General features: G+C 39.2%; 1 protein-coding gene across 10 annotated transcripts in view; it reads left to right on the top strand.

The window, feature by feature from the left end:
• The window catches only part of PIK3CB (phosphatidylinositol-4,5-bisphosphate 3-kinase catalytic subunit beta), a 99441-nt gene that overhangs the window by 44583 nt on the left and 41106 nt on the right, over positions 1-13752 (top strand). For 4 of the 10 annotated variants that reach the window (XM_042042703.1, XM_042042702.1, XM_042042706.1 and 1 more), the window contains 2 exons: positions 2056-2180; positions 5968-6083. The gene's annotated coding sequence lies outside the window, so the exon portion shown is untranslated. Of the gene's footprint in view, positions 1-891; positions 968-2055; positions 2188-5967; positions 6084-13752 lie in introns of those variants that run through there. The other 6 variants (XM_042042709.1, XM_042042701.1, XM_042042700.1 and 3 more) reach the window with 3 other exon arrangements.

Below are 13752 nucleotides of genomic sequence, written 5' to 3'. Positions count from 1 at the left end.
TGGGTTTGTCTACACCTGCCTAAACTGCTGCTCAGTGGTTAGGCTAGCTCAGTTCAAGCCTTTGGGCCTCACACTCTGTGTCTGTGCACATGCACGTGTAGACGATGATTTCTTGGAAGAGGAGCACTGCTCTGTGACCATGGCTTCCAGTTCTTCATGTCTGTAAGCCACATGTAATGAGCCAGATTTAGAAAAGCTGCAACACTGGCATGGAGGTGAAAGTGATCTGTGGGCCCTGGGAGGAGTTACATCTTCACATGGATGAGTCTGTTCAGTCTAAACTATTCAATTCTTTGTCACCAGCTTTGGAGCTGCTGAGCCAGCTGGGTAATCACTTGTGCCATGTGTTGGATCGGAACTGGAAATGAGCTGGAAAGTGTTGCTCACTTGACTCCATGTTTGTAAAGCAATATAAAGCAAATCTAAGCACTTGTTTGTGAGTCATCTGAAACCATAAAAACACTGCTGTTTTTATAAGATGGTCACATGCAACCTTGAACTTTGTGCTTTTTGAACCGTAGAGTACCAGACAGAGCACATCTTCCAGCCCAGACCCTCTCCTAGGATGTTTTCTTAGTCTGCGCTTGTCATTAGAAGTGATCGGCACTGGCAGCCAGCCCTCGACTGCTGAGGGCGTTTGCAGGGTCTCCCATAGCAGAGACTTTGCCAGTCTCGATCTCAGCACACTGCTCTCAGATCAGAGAATGACTGGCTGCCAGACAGAGTGTGAGAGGAAAATTTGCTGTCTACGAGCCTTTTTTTGTTAAGCTTCTTTAACAGTGATGTGTTCCTCTTCTGCTTTGCCCAGAGGCATTTCTTTTGAAAGTGACAGAGCAGGAAAAAACCAGCTGAATCGTTCTGGGAAAATAAAAATAAATTATTTTTGTTTAGGTTTCTGTTTGTTGATCCTAAATAGTGCAGGTGAGTCCTTCCCATCTGGAACTATCTGTTTCTTGCTCCTTTAATGGTAAGTCCTTCATTTTCCAGGGTCATACATTCATAAGTGCCCACAGTCTTTTGCTCTTAAGTTTGACTTTATTGTAAGGACAAAAAGATTGTTATTCACCTCACAGCTCCAATCAGATCGAGTTCTAAGATACAATTAGTAGGAGGGTTACTGGGTTACTTAACCTTGAACACCATCAGGCAGGATACATCACTGTGAAAGAGGGACACACCCTACCCCCCCACCACCATATAAATTCAAATGTCAGTAACTGACACCCAGTTAAAAAATCACTATGTTCAAAATAAAGAGTTGGTGAAAACTTGCAAGATCTTTTTGATACTGTCTTGCAGCTCCTGAAAGAAACTCAGCAGCTTGTGTAACCAAGTAAAAAAAATGATTCATTTTGAATCACATTACTCTGTGCTTGCGTGAGTATAGATTTGTTTTAACCAAGCCTGTTGGGCACTGAAGGGGATTTCACAGAAGTGAGCCAGGACTTAGTGAGGCAGCTCTCTGGGAAGAGTGAACAAGGCTTCCTCACACTGTGATTCATTGTACTGGGATACAGGGCTCCTGCCTTCAATCACCCACTGGATAAATGTAATTATGGTATCAAGTTCTTCTTGATGAAGACATAACTGAATTTAGCTTTAAATCATGTTTTTAACTGTTATCTGTTTAACTTAAAGAATAATATTGACCTATATTTTTAGTTATGCAAGAAAATGCTAAACGATCTTTCTTTCGCCCATCTTCAGGAATAAGAAAGGCTGTAAACTGACTTACAGTTCTGACATAGATGTGTGTTTTGAACTCATTTGGTGTTCTGCAATTTCTGTCTCTGCCTTTTTTTTTTCTTTTTCTGTGGCTGTTCTTGTGCAATGAGAACTTTTAGCTCTTTGCCTGTTCAGTTTTGGTTAAAAGATTTTGTGCAAGATAGGTGGGTTTCACATTTCAGAGAAGTCTGAGGCTTTTTAAAGGATATTATTGGTTTCTGACCAAGCACCAACACCTGGGAAAGTAGAACACAAAGAAGAATGCTGTTCTGTGTGTAACAGTGTGCTGTCCATTGTCAGTAAGTATTTTGTCTTTTGATATTACTGCAGAAATAAGTGCCACCTTTAAAAGGTCAAAACTGGTTTGTGCTGTTGAAGAGACTCTGGGTGCTGCACTGTCAGGATGGTGCTTATGTAGAGCTCTGCCATCTGGATCATCTTCCACACAACTCTAGGTAATATGTAAGAAATACTTTTTTCAGATCTAGGCTTTAACCTGCTTTTTTAGCCTGTGCACTCAGGTATGCAGCGTGTAGAAGCTGGAAGTTGCTGTCGTTTAGGCAGATGTACGCTGCTGCGAGTTTCTCTTTTGCTCACTGTTTAAGCTCCTGGATTTGAGTTGTAATGGCTTAATTACTGACAGTGAATGTTCTTGAAGAATTTTATGTCTATTATTGTTGGAACTTAAGACTGAGGAAGACTGAGTTGCTTTATATGTTTCAATATTTTTTTAAGTTGAAGATATTTAGTGTATTTACTGATGTTTCTTTTGGGGTTTTTTTTCCTCCGACTCCAAAATGGTGAGTTTCTTCATTGCTACAGCAGCTAATTTAGTGTGATATTCACTTGTCCAGTCTTTAGGACTATTTGAGAGCATGAAATGCTCAAGACAGCTTTGAGGTGACCAAAGCTGTGAACCAAAAGCTTTAATACCCCAGCTGTGTGCTTCTGTGTGTATTGCTGTCCTAAACATCTGCTAGTGCTCTCCTGGTGTCTTTTGCAGTGCTTTCTTCCAGAGTAAGAGGTTTAATTACAGAGAAGATACCCAAGAAACGGCTATATGATGTATTCAACCCACTCAGAGTTCCTTATCCTGAAGTAAACCTGGAGCATCCTCTCCAACAAATGGATTTTTTGTGTACTCTGGAAGAATTGACAGAGCAGCCTGTCTGATGGGCCTAGAAATTGTTATAGAGCAGAAGACAATCGGACCACAATTAGCCCAGTAATTTCTATGTAGCATCTTACATTGCTTATGAATGATTCTTTTTTTTCTTCTAGTTTTCCTTTTCTCTTTGTGAGTGGCCTGTTTCCTTGGCTTGTAATTGTTTTTCTCGAACATTAGATGCCACACAAGAGTTCTTGGCAAAAGTTTCTTGTAGCTCTTCCCCCTTTCTTTCCTTGTGATGTAATTTTTTTTGGTCATATGTTCATAAGTGTTTCTGTGGACATAGGGAAGTATAGAGTGTAGGTGGAGAACTGTAAAAAGTTTTACTGTATTATCACAGGCATTTTGATTGCCACCACACAATTTTATGATTGCTGAATTGCCTCATAAGATTGTTAATATTTTAGAAAAAACAAGTTACAATTTACATCAAATCAGTATCTATGTAATGAGGATGTAATTAAAGGATTCATGAAAAGAATTATTTCGCCAAATGCAGTTTCTCATGCAGAAGTTACAAGCTGGAATGGAAAAGGATTTCTGTTGGGTCCTTGGTGGGTACTGTCAGAAGAAGTCATATGGGTGTGGGTCCAAGGTGGTTTGGTGGTGTGTTTTTCACTGAGCTCACACCCAACAGACCCAGAAAGGGGTGGCTTGTAATGTCCAACTGCCAGTTCTCTTTTCCCATGTTCCCCAGAGAGGTGCAGTGGGGACAAAGATGTCATCATTAGAGAGTCCAGTTTGTGAGGCAGTTCCTTTAAGTCTTTCTGATCTTTATGCAGTTCCCAAAGATGATGCTGGCATGTTTCTTACATAGTTGGAGTCCTCAATGGCTGTTCATGGTCGATAAAAGGCCAGCAGAGTTTGTACTCTGTCTGTTGGGTGATACAGTCACCAGCCTTTGGAAAATTCTCCACTTGTTTGAAGGTGGAAGGTGTCCTGGCTGCCCATGGTGTGATCTGCAGTCCAGTGATACCACCTCTCTTAACCCCTGCTCTGCTGCTCTGAAAAACGGGAAAGGTTGGTTGGTGAGAAAAATAAGGCTGCACACCCTTGTCCTCTAATGAAGGGTTTGTTTCTCATGCTTGAATATAGTGGGGGGGGGTTTGCCTGTGTGCTTTAGAAGTGGTTTAAGATCTCGAGGACTGGCTGATCCCCCACAGTTGGTTGTAGAGGACCAGCAGGAGGCCTGTTGTCAATGTCGTGTCTGAGCTGCAGAGATACAAAGTGCTGTGGGAAAAGAGGGTAAACAGGACATGGAGCTGTAGGGAAGTGAGAGACTGGGGTGAACATAGGAACTGTAATAGGAGCTATTCACAGTGCACTGGTTTGTTTAAGCTGTACAGTTTATAGACCCTGGATAGTTTCTGGGCTCCCACCATCTGATTTGTTATCATGTGTCTAGTTAGCCATTGACCTCTAGAAGTTTGGGATATCCAGCTTTCAGTCAAATAGTATCCTGCTCCTGCCACGGGGTATGGTACTTCAGTCACACACTGTGCCCCTTGTTTGAGGGGCCACAGGCCATGCAAGATTTCTTCCTTGGGTAGAAGTTCTGTTGTTATGCCTGTTAGCTAGAGTAGGATGCATTTCACACCCCCTCCTAAGATCCTGCCTGCTGGCTGGTAGCTTTTGATTCAGATTTTTCCGATTCCACAAGCACAAATATTGACGTGGCTGTAAAACATGAATTCCAGGCTGGTAGTTCAGCCTTGGTTCTGTGAGATTCACACAATTGCTTTGTCCTTGCAATTTCTAAATCATATAACGCTGTCTTCATTTTTCTCTAGTCTTTTTTGTGTGTGTGTTCCCTGCTGTAGGCTCCTAGACATTAATTATGAGAAGTTTCTGGACTAGCTCATGCCTCTAAATAAATCAAATAACTCAATGTGTGTGAATTGGCTTATTGCATACCAGGTGAAAACCCATTTTGGGACAAAGATGTCCTTTATGACACCTTTCTGCACCATAAGGTTGTTTTCAAAAAGTTGTGCATGGAGCAGTAACTTAACTTTTTTCCAGGCTTAAGCAGGTGGAACAGTAAGAATTTATCCCTCAAAGCCACTGAAGAATCCAAGTTGCTTCAGAGGGCTCTACGTGCCAATTCCCAGAGAAATCCTGTTCTGTGTGGGACAGGGGCAATGACAGCCCACCTTCCCTCCTGGTCACTGTACTGCTTTGAGTTCTTACAAGCACAGTGGGACTTACTTGGTGTGGTTTAGAAAAATAATTGTTTATGGGAAGTGCAGTGTAGTTACATGTCTTGTGCTTTGTGGCTTGGCCTACAAACCTGTAGATAACATCAGAGCAAACTGATAGCACTGCTTTGGCTCAAGGGGGATTTAAGTAGTTTTTGTTTATTGAGAGCTTGATTTGCAAGGTGGAGCTAATGAGGATGATGTCTTGGCTCTGTGGAGATGTTTGGCCCTGTACATCAGCAGGGTGTTTGTTGGTCAGAGACCTACTGAACCTTTCACATGTTGAACTCTATGACTAGGAAGATGGGATCACTTGTGTCATCAACTCAAATTCTCCATAGTAGAACAACAGATAATATTACACTCTTAAAAAAATGTCACCAACCTCCCTCCCACTCCCCCCTGCCCAAACAAACGAAAAACCTTCACCAAAATCAGCTTACAGCCCGGAGGAAAAAAAGAAAATGTGCTTAAGATAATGAAGGCAACTCTGTCTCCCTTTTTTTTGTCTTTAACTGCAATGGACATCTGCTGGTCTGATTCAAACTGAGTGCACAAAAATTTGAAAATATTTGTAGCAGTTAAAAAGGTTTTTGACTAATTCACTATCATACTACTTATTAGAATAAATGGCATATTCTAATTATTCCTTCCTTTTTTCCCTTTCTGGTAGCAGGGCGTTTGTGGATTTGACATTCTTTTAACTGTTAGATTGTGTAATCTGAATGTGGTGCTGTAGTATTTGAAGACAATAAAAAATAGTGTGATTAATTAGGTATTTCTGCACAAAAAGTTGTTGCAGCTTTTAAACCAAATAAAAATAACTGATTTTTCTCATTTGGTCAGTTACATCATGTTGTGTTTTGCTTTTTTTAGATCACATTGAAGTCATCTTGTGGAATCTTCTGAAAAAACAAGAGTAATAGGAAGAAAATGTTTAATAAAAGTATCTTCACTACACAGTCAGACTGAAACAGGAAAAGTTCATTGGAGTAAGTATTACAGGACGGGGTTTTTTTGGCTTGTTTTCTATTATCTTTTGCTTGTAAAGTCAGCATGGCTATTAGGCTTTTATTGTATTTAACTTTGTTGTAGTTACATTAAGAAAATAAATGGGTGGGTCCGTGCTCATTTCAGTTGATCGGCTGCTGATGGACTCACAGGTTCCCACTGAACCATCTTCCATGTTGGAAGTAGTTGTATCTTGTGAAATTTTAATGGGGTTCAGATTTTTCTCTTGGCTGCTGTGTATGCTGGCCATGATTTTGACCAGGGAGTTGTGTGGTATAGATGTGATTGCATATAAGCCCCTCTTTGCCGGCAAAAATTAAAGCACTGCTTGTATTTTCCAGGGAATTTGAAAATACACTTCTTTTTTGTCTGTTGCTCTCCAGTCATGGCTCTTCTGAGTGACTTTAATATTTTTGTTGTCGCTATTATTTATCCTGTATTGTAGCTCCATCATTCATCAAACTTGCTCAGGTTTTCAATTTATGAATCTCGGATACATCTTTTCTTCACTGTTTGTAGTTCACTTCTAGCTTTTGTGAATTCTGGGCTGACACATGTCATGGATGATAAAAGAAGCCTCTCTACCTAATGCAGGGACTTGCACCTTGCACAAAAGGATTGCACCTTTTGCTACCAGATAAATAAACATTTACATACTGATACAGTGTAATGCTTAATTTCTATTTCATGTGCTTGAGATGAGAAGTGTAATTATTTTTCTATCACTTTGTATTGGATTGTCAGATTCTAAAACATATTCTCCTTAGAAACTGGGAAAAAACTGCCTATGTCTGATGCATTTTGTTCATGCTGTGGGATTATGTGAATGTAATTCTGCAGGAGTCACTGGAAATACTCTTGAATGCCTGGTTGGGAATGAAAAATATCTGGCCATTAGAACTGAAGGGGGTGAGAAGTGTTTTTAACTTACAAGAAGTATATTTTGGCATATTGCTTTATTACCAAGAGGAAATTACTCCTCTTAGCTTCTTCTTTAAACACGGATGTGTATAGGGTGTCATAATTTGGTAGAAAAACGTCTGTGGAACCTAATCAGACAAGAAAAGCTTTTCATACTTGGTGTTTTTAGCAAAGTGTTTTTAACTGGCAGAATAACATGTTTGGATTGATTGATTTCCTCTCTTAAAAAAAAACACCATAAAATTTTCAATTAAATGTGGATTTAAAGAAGTTGATGTGCGTTAGTTCCCTTTCTCTATGTACTTAAAAGAAATGCTACAGTTTTTAGTCAGCATATTTAAATTTGCATCAGTTTCTGATCTAGGCCATATGTCAAGTGACTGATAAATACTCATGTGCAGCATTCCTGTAGCACCTGATTCTGAATTATGACCCCTGAAGTTCTCAGGAGCTGTATTATGTGGAGTTATTTGTCTTTTACTGCCTTACTAGACTACACAGTAGAAATACAGGCACCTGTTCACAATGTCCCAATACAAACAAACAAACCAACCTATTTGCTGCTTGCACACTTAGTTTGACAAGTTAATTCTTGACTCTAGTAATCAAGTTACCAAAACAGATAGACAATAAAGTTGAAACTGAGCTCTCCAAACAAGTAAAATGAAGACTGTCCACTGGAGACAGCTTTAGTAATTTTAAATCGTTGTATTTAGGCTTATACCAGACACAAGACTTGCTCAGGTGTTCACTAATCAGTAAACTTGTGCTTCTTCCTTCCCCCCTCTTTTTTTTAAGAGACTCAGAGAATTCCATTGTTACAACTTAAAATTGATTCTGATTTTTCCTTTTTGGGGAAATGTTTCAGAACCCTTTTTTTTGTTGTTGTTTTTAGTTGGACATTTGTGTGTATTTGTGTGCATTTCAATCATCACAAGGTATTTTGCAATTGGAATTTTTTAAGTACTAAGAGCATTAAAATAAAGTTTGAGTAGCAAATTTTGTGAATCACAGTAGCAAACTGTGAATCTCTATTCACAGTTAAAAAGCCAGGTGGAGTTCTCATGAAGTCTTAGAAGCAGATGCTGAATCTCTCAGCTGGAGAAAAGTAACTCCAGGAGCAGTCAGCCAAGGACTGACCGCTGAAGGGATGCTGAAGGCTCCAAGGGTAGCTGCATTTCTGGGATACTGTGGAGCCTCCATCCATGGAGTCTTGCAAAATTATGTGTGCACACTCCTAAGAAACATGCTTTAACTTCAATGTTGGACCTAATCTTGGGACCAGCTGACTCCCAGAGGTCCTTTTCGGGCTAAATAGTCTGTAATTCCTACATAATCTTGAATATTTTTGGTCCTTGTGATGAATGGCCAGGGCTACTTTTGTCTTTGTTTCCTTTAACTTCGTGACAACAGTGTCAATTGTGTGGGATTTTTAGGATTGTGTTTTTCTACCAAATGGCATTGTATTTCAACTTGTCTTCATAAATGAGTGTCATGAAAAAGGTACATAAAATACATCTAAATATTTGCATTAGAGTTGAATTGTTTGATTTTCTTCAGTGCTTGGTCAGCATTGAACAGTCCTGTCCATGTAACAAATGGCTGTGAACAGCCACCTCTGAATCTGTGTGATAGGGGTGTTGAAGCTGGTGCTGGAAGAAAAATAACTGCAAAAATCCAGACTAGATTATGTAAGAAACAGACCCAATCAGGAAGAATGTCTGGCCTGATGAAGCATGTAAAATTTATATTTTTTTCCATTAAAGGGCATCTTTCTACCTTGTAGGATCCGTGGCATCTCTGTATGAGACTTAAGCACAGTCTGCTCGTGTGATAGCTCTGTGTTTTGGTCTGTGTGGCCTCCTTGTAGGTGTAAATTTCACTCATTAATATTCAACTGGTTTTAATTGCTTCACTGGTTCACCTCTCTGTAGATCCATGCAATCTGTCTGCTGGAGAACAACCCTCTTTCTTAGAGGTTTTGATCAAAATACGAGAAATAATTAAAAGGTGAATCTTTTAGTCCCTGTGTGAAGAGGTATCTACTTACAGGAAAACCTTAGTTTCTGTTTTAACTTTTTTTCCTTATAGTAGCATGTCATCTAGATGTAACATCTTAATAGCTGAAGGAAACAGTTGGCTGCTGGTGAGATTTGATGTTGTAGGTCCATTTGTACAATTCCAAAAGAGAGGAATTTACATTTACTTATTATATAGTAACTATATAAAATTATATAGTTATTAAATTAAAATTATATATAATATATATAGTAAAATTTATAACATTTATTTATATAGTAACTATTTATATATTTAAATATCTTCTAAGTGGAATGTTTCCTTTGTGTTTACAGGGGAATAAAAAATTTTTTTTGAGTGGTAGAGCAGGCAAGGAAATACCAGAGAGCAGAACTAATACTGGTTTATTATTTCCTAGTTTTGTTGTCAGACAAAGAAGTCTGGTACAATTCTCGTTTAACAATGGGGGGACAGGGCACCTACAGTTTACTTAGTACAATAAATCAATAAAAGCACAGATTATTAATGCATCTTTTCAGATTCATGACAGAGATATTGCATGATAGTTCTAATAATAGCTTGGACTGTCAGAAAGCCAGGCCTTTAGGCTGTAGTTTTGCCTACATTTTTTGAAATGATGTTAAGAGCTGTCAAGTGGCCAGCCAGCCCTGAGGCTGCGAGAAACTGCCACTCTACCGCTGCTCTTGCTTCTCTCTGCACCCTCACCGTGCTGGCACAAGCACTGGTGCAGCTTTATGGAAGCAGCCTGACTTGCCTGTGTTAAACTGACATCTTTGTTCTGGGCTATGGGTCACCTCTTCTCCTCCTTTCCCATTCAGTCTGACCGTCCAGTCCTCCTTCTTCCCTTGTGCCCCCTCCATTCACCTTTTTTGTTAAGCTTGGTTTTGTTTGTTTGTTTAAAATATCCATGTGAGCATGCCATCATTTAAATGCTTAGTCTATTCTTGGAACTCAACATACCCTAACATTTCATGCTAGCCTCCCTCTAGTCCATAAAGTATCTACAGTGCTCTGCAGTGCCAAAGGGAGTTATCCAGGTTGTGAACTCACCAGCTCTAATCTTTGCCCAAATCTTTAGTCTCACCTTTCTGTCCTGGAGCGTGCTATACTGAATGCATTGCCCCTCGTGTCAGGGCCTACTCTGCCTGCTGCTATTGAAAATTTTCCAAAATATCTGAGAGAGCTGTTTAGAAATGCTTCTAAAGGTGACTCTACCAGATGTTTTCTCACAGCCCAGTTGACATAGAATACTGAATAATTGGCCTGGGCTTTTTTTCCTTTGAGCTTTTTTACTTCTTGTCCCCCTGACTCTGTTGGTCAAGGTGTCAAATTAACTGTTACTCATATGACAGTGCTTTTCTAATCTGCTGTTTTCTTCCATTCCTTTATATTCCCTCCCTTCTCAATCATGCAGAACTGCATTCCAGTGAGCTGAAAGGGAATGTTTTCTCATAGTGTCCCCAGCTTCAATGTGATTGAGTGACTGGATGCTTCTTAAGACAATTTCACACAGTAATATCGAAATGTGAAAGGAGTTTTTCTTCTCCCTACAACTCACTTGCACAATTCAAGAGGATGGCCCGAAACTCTTTATTTATATTTAATGTATCTATGCAATAATTTCAAGGTAGCGTGGAGGTTGGCTGTGAATTAGCTGTGAGAAGCTGATATGTTACTGTTTTGTCTTCATTATGAATTATGTGCTGCCTGTGAATTGTCAGAAGTCTATCAGAAGCCTGGGACTTAAGTTATATTCACTTATTCAGTTCATCATGAATATTCTTTGAAGGGAACAGCAAATGTGTGTATTTGCCTGCATATAAAGTAACAGGAAGTAAGATTTTCCTTCTATCCTCATTGTTCAAGCCAAATCTGTAAGTCTTCTGAGTCTGGAATACCATTGTAGTAGTGTCGTTCTCTACATGTAGACTTGTTTTCCAGGAAAAAAAATATCTGAAGACAATCTCATTCACAGCTAGTTTTAAAACTATGCTTTCATTGAATTGTAGAATAATTTTCGTAAAAAGGGAAGACTAGAGTTAATCTAACCTAACCATCTGTTCAAATGAAGTTACTTAAATTAAATTTTAATTTGAAACCAGCTAACATGTCTGCATTTTTTTCATATTTCTAAGTCCTGTGTAAGTCAATTACAAATTCAGGTGCTCAGCATTTCTTGAAAACTGGGCCACTTTTATTTAGATGCATTAATATCAGAGCAGAACCTACATTCATCGTGGATTTGAAATCCTGACTTCAGTTTTAAAAGCTTGGTGCATAATGGTATGGGTTCACCAGAGGAATAAAGCTACAGGAGATGAACAGGCAAGATAATCAGGGATCTGAGATAAAAAACCCTAATGAAATTATCTTTGTTTGTGGAAAATTAGCTGTATTTCATGAGGAGAATGAGAGAATCTGGACTTGATGGCTGAGAGACCACTCTTGGTACCAGTGTGAGCACTGTGAGGGAATGTGGCCTTTGAAAAAGGCCTTTTATGTTTTCTATACATAGATATTTTTAGAAAACTAAATGGTGATATTTTTGTTCTGATTTCTGGAGGAACCCTGACTAAACGGACATTTAATTTTCCATTCCATAGGGCCAGCTCATGTGGCAGTTGAACTAAACTGCTGGGAAATATTTATAGTACCACATGATCTTTAAAAATAACTTTCCAGGCTACTTTGTAGATGTCTTGAATTCTTAAAATCTTTGCTATTGTAGATAGATACCCATGACATTCGTGGAGTGGAAAGAGCTGATTTAGGCATTTGTATTTATCATCAAGTTGATTGTATTTTATTTTTAGATTTGGAAGCAGTTTGGATGGAAATTCACCTATGCAACTGTAGAAGGCTGGAACCTTAAGTGGGTTCACTCTTTAGGGCTAAATAAGAATTCCCATGGCATGGTCTGCAGTGGTTTCCATGGTCAGCAGTGGCATGCATTTGAGTTGTCAGTGCATTGGGTGCTGGTTTTAAGAGGGTCACTATTGGTCCTGCATGACCTCGGAGGGGTGAATAGAAAATACAGTTCTTAGTAGCACATGCACTGCTTGGCATAGGTGGTGCTTGCTCTTGTCACGTTAAACCTTTAAACCAAATGTCGGCTGTAATTCCTCATTAACCCTGATGTCACCCTGCGCCCGCTGCCAGAGGGTGAACAGGTCGGATGAGGGGATGGAACAGGAGCAATGAGGAGATGGAACAGGACTGATGAGTGGAGAGGGCTGAGCTGGTGCCCGAAGTGCCTCTGTCACAGCCTGTGGCAGTCCTGGGCAGCTCTTGGACACTGCCCTGGGCTGTGGAACAGCTCCCGGGAATCTGGTACAGACTGAGGAGCAGAAGAGGATGTAGTTCTACAGAGCCATGAACTGGCACTGATCTAACGCATATATTTGTCTTAAATGTCTTCAGAAGAAATGTTTTCAATGTTTTTTTAAAACTTTTTTCTAAAGGCTTTGTAAGTTTCAAAGGACATAAGTCTTCTTGCATGTTCAGACTCCTTTTCCATCTTTCTACGAGGCTTTTTTCCCTTGTTTGTTCTCAAATATTTCATTTATAGCTTGCTCATCTTTTTATAGTACTATATGTTTATGTAGCTAGAAAAACGATTACAATGATTGTGTTGTGTAAGTGCTTAGTGTTTCTCCTACTTAGACTACGTGATATGCTGCTGCTGTTTCCTAGAAAATGACTGTGGTCAGATTGTCATCTCGTCTGTTCTGGACAGTAAGATACTGTTTAAACAGTGTTCTTGTGTGTCTGAATGGGATGGCCCTTTTCACTACTGCAAGACTTTTTTTTTTAGCCCCTTGACTGCCACATGACAGAGCAAGCAGTAGATAAAGAGCTGTATTGATCACAGTGGTGGTTGTCTTGGATGTGGTGCTCAGCAGTTGTAACAACTTATTACATAAAGCAAAAATCTGGATAAGCGCAGTGCCTTTAGTTTTTGCATGTCCAAAACAAGTTAGCTTCTGATATGTCCTTTATGTAAATATTCATGGATTTAGTGAAAAAAAAGTAAATCCAGCTTTATATTTAACTTGATGAGCTGTAGATATTTATGTGCCCCTAAAATGCACCTGTGTTTAGAAGAGGTGGTATAAAAGGAACTTATTTCTTAAGGAAAATTACTTTTTAATAGATAAGTAACCCTCCCCTCCAGATTTTTGCCATCTGTTTGGGATGACAGCATACTGATTTCACCCCGAGAGAACTCTGACCACATTTCAGAGGTGGGTGACATCATTTCAGATGTAAGATAGCTCTTCTCAAGACTTTTCCAAAGACAAGATTTTCTTTGTGCTCAAGAGAATAAATGCTATGAGAGATAACAGGACATCAAAATTTTCCTCTAACACTGCATTATACGTGTGTTTAGTATTATCACCTTCTTTGCAGCTACTTTTACTTGTGTTTTATTAGTATTCTTCTGGATTATAGTTCAAGATAAAACACTGAATGTTGCATTGGATTTTACGTAGATGTTCTTTTAACAACAGAAACAGACCTCAAAGGATGAGTGATAGGGGATTTGTGGTGAGTTCACAAGTAAAGGATTTAATGACAGCATGAGTTTTCATAATTGCTGCATTCTTCAAAAAGTTGGTTTTAGAAGAACTTATCTGATGCAGATAAATGCTTAGTGTTGATGACAATTCAAGTGGATTTGGTCTTTTT

This window comes from Corvus kubaryi, unplaced genomic scaffold (assembly GCF_017639235.1).
Source record: "Corvus kubaryi isolate FWS band 111438036 unplaced genomic scaffold, C.kubaryi_AGA036_p1.0 37397, whole genome shotgun sequence".
Lineage (NCBI taxonomy): Eukaryota > Metazoa > Chordata > Aves > Passeriformes > Corvidae > Corvus > Corvus kubaryi.
This window is presented reverse-complemented; position numbering and strand designations above follow the sequence as displayed.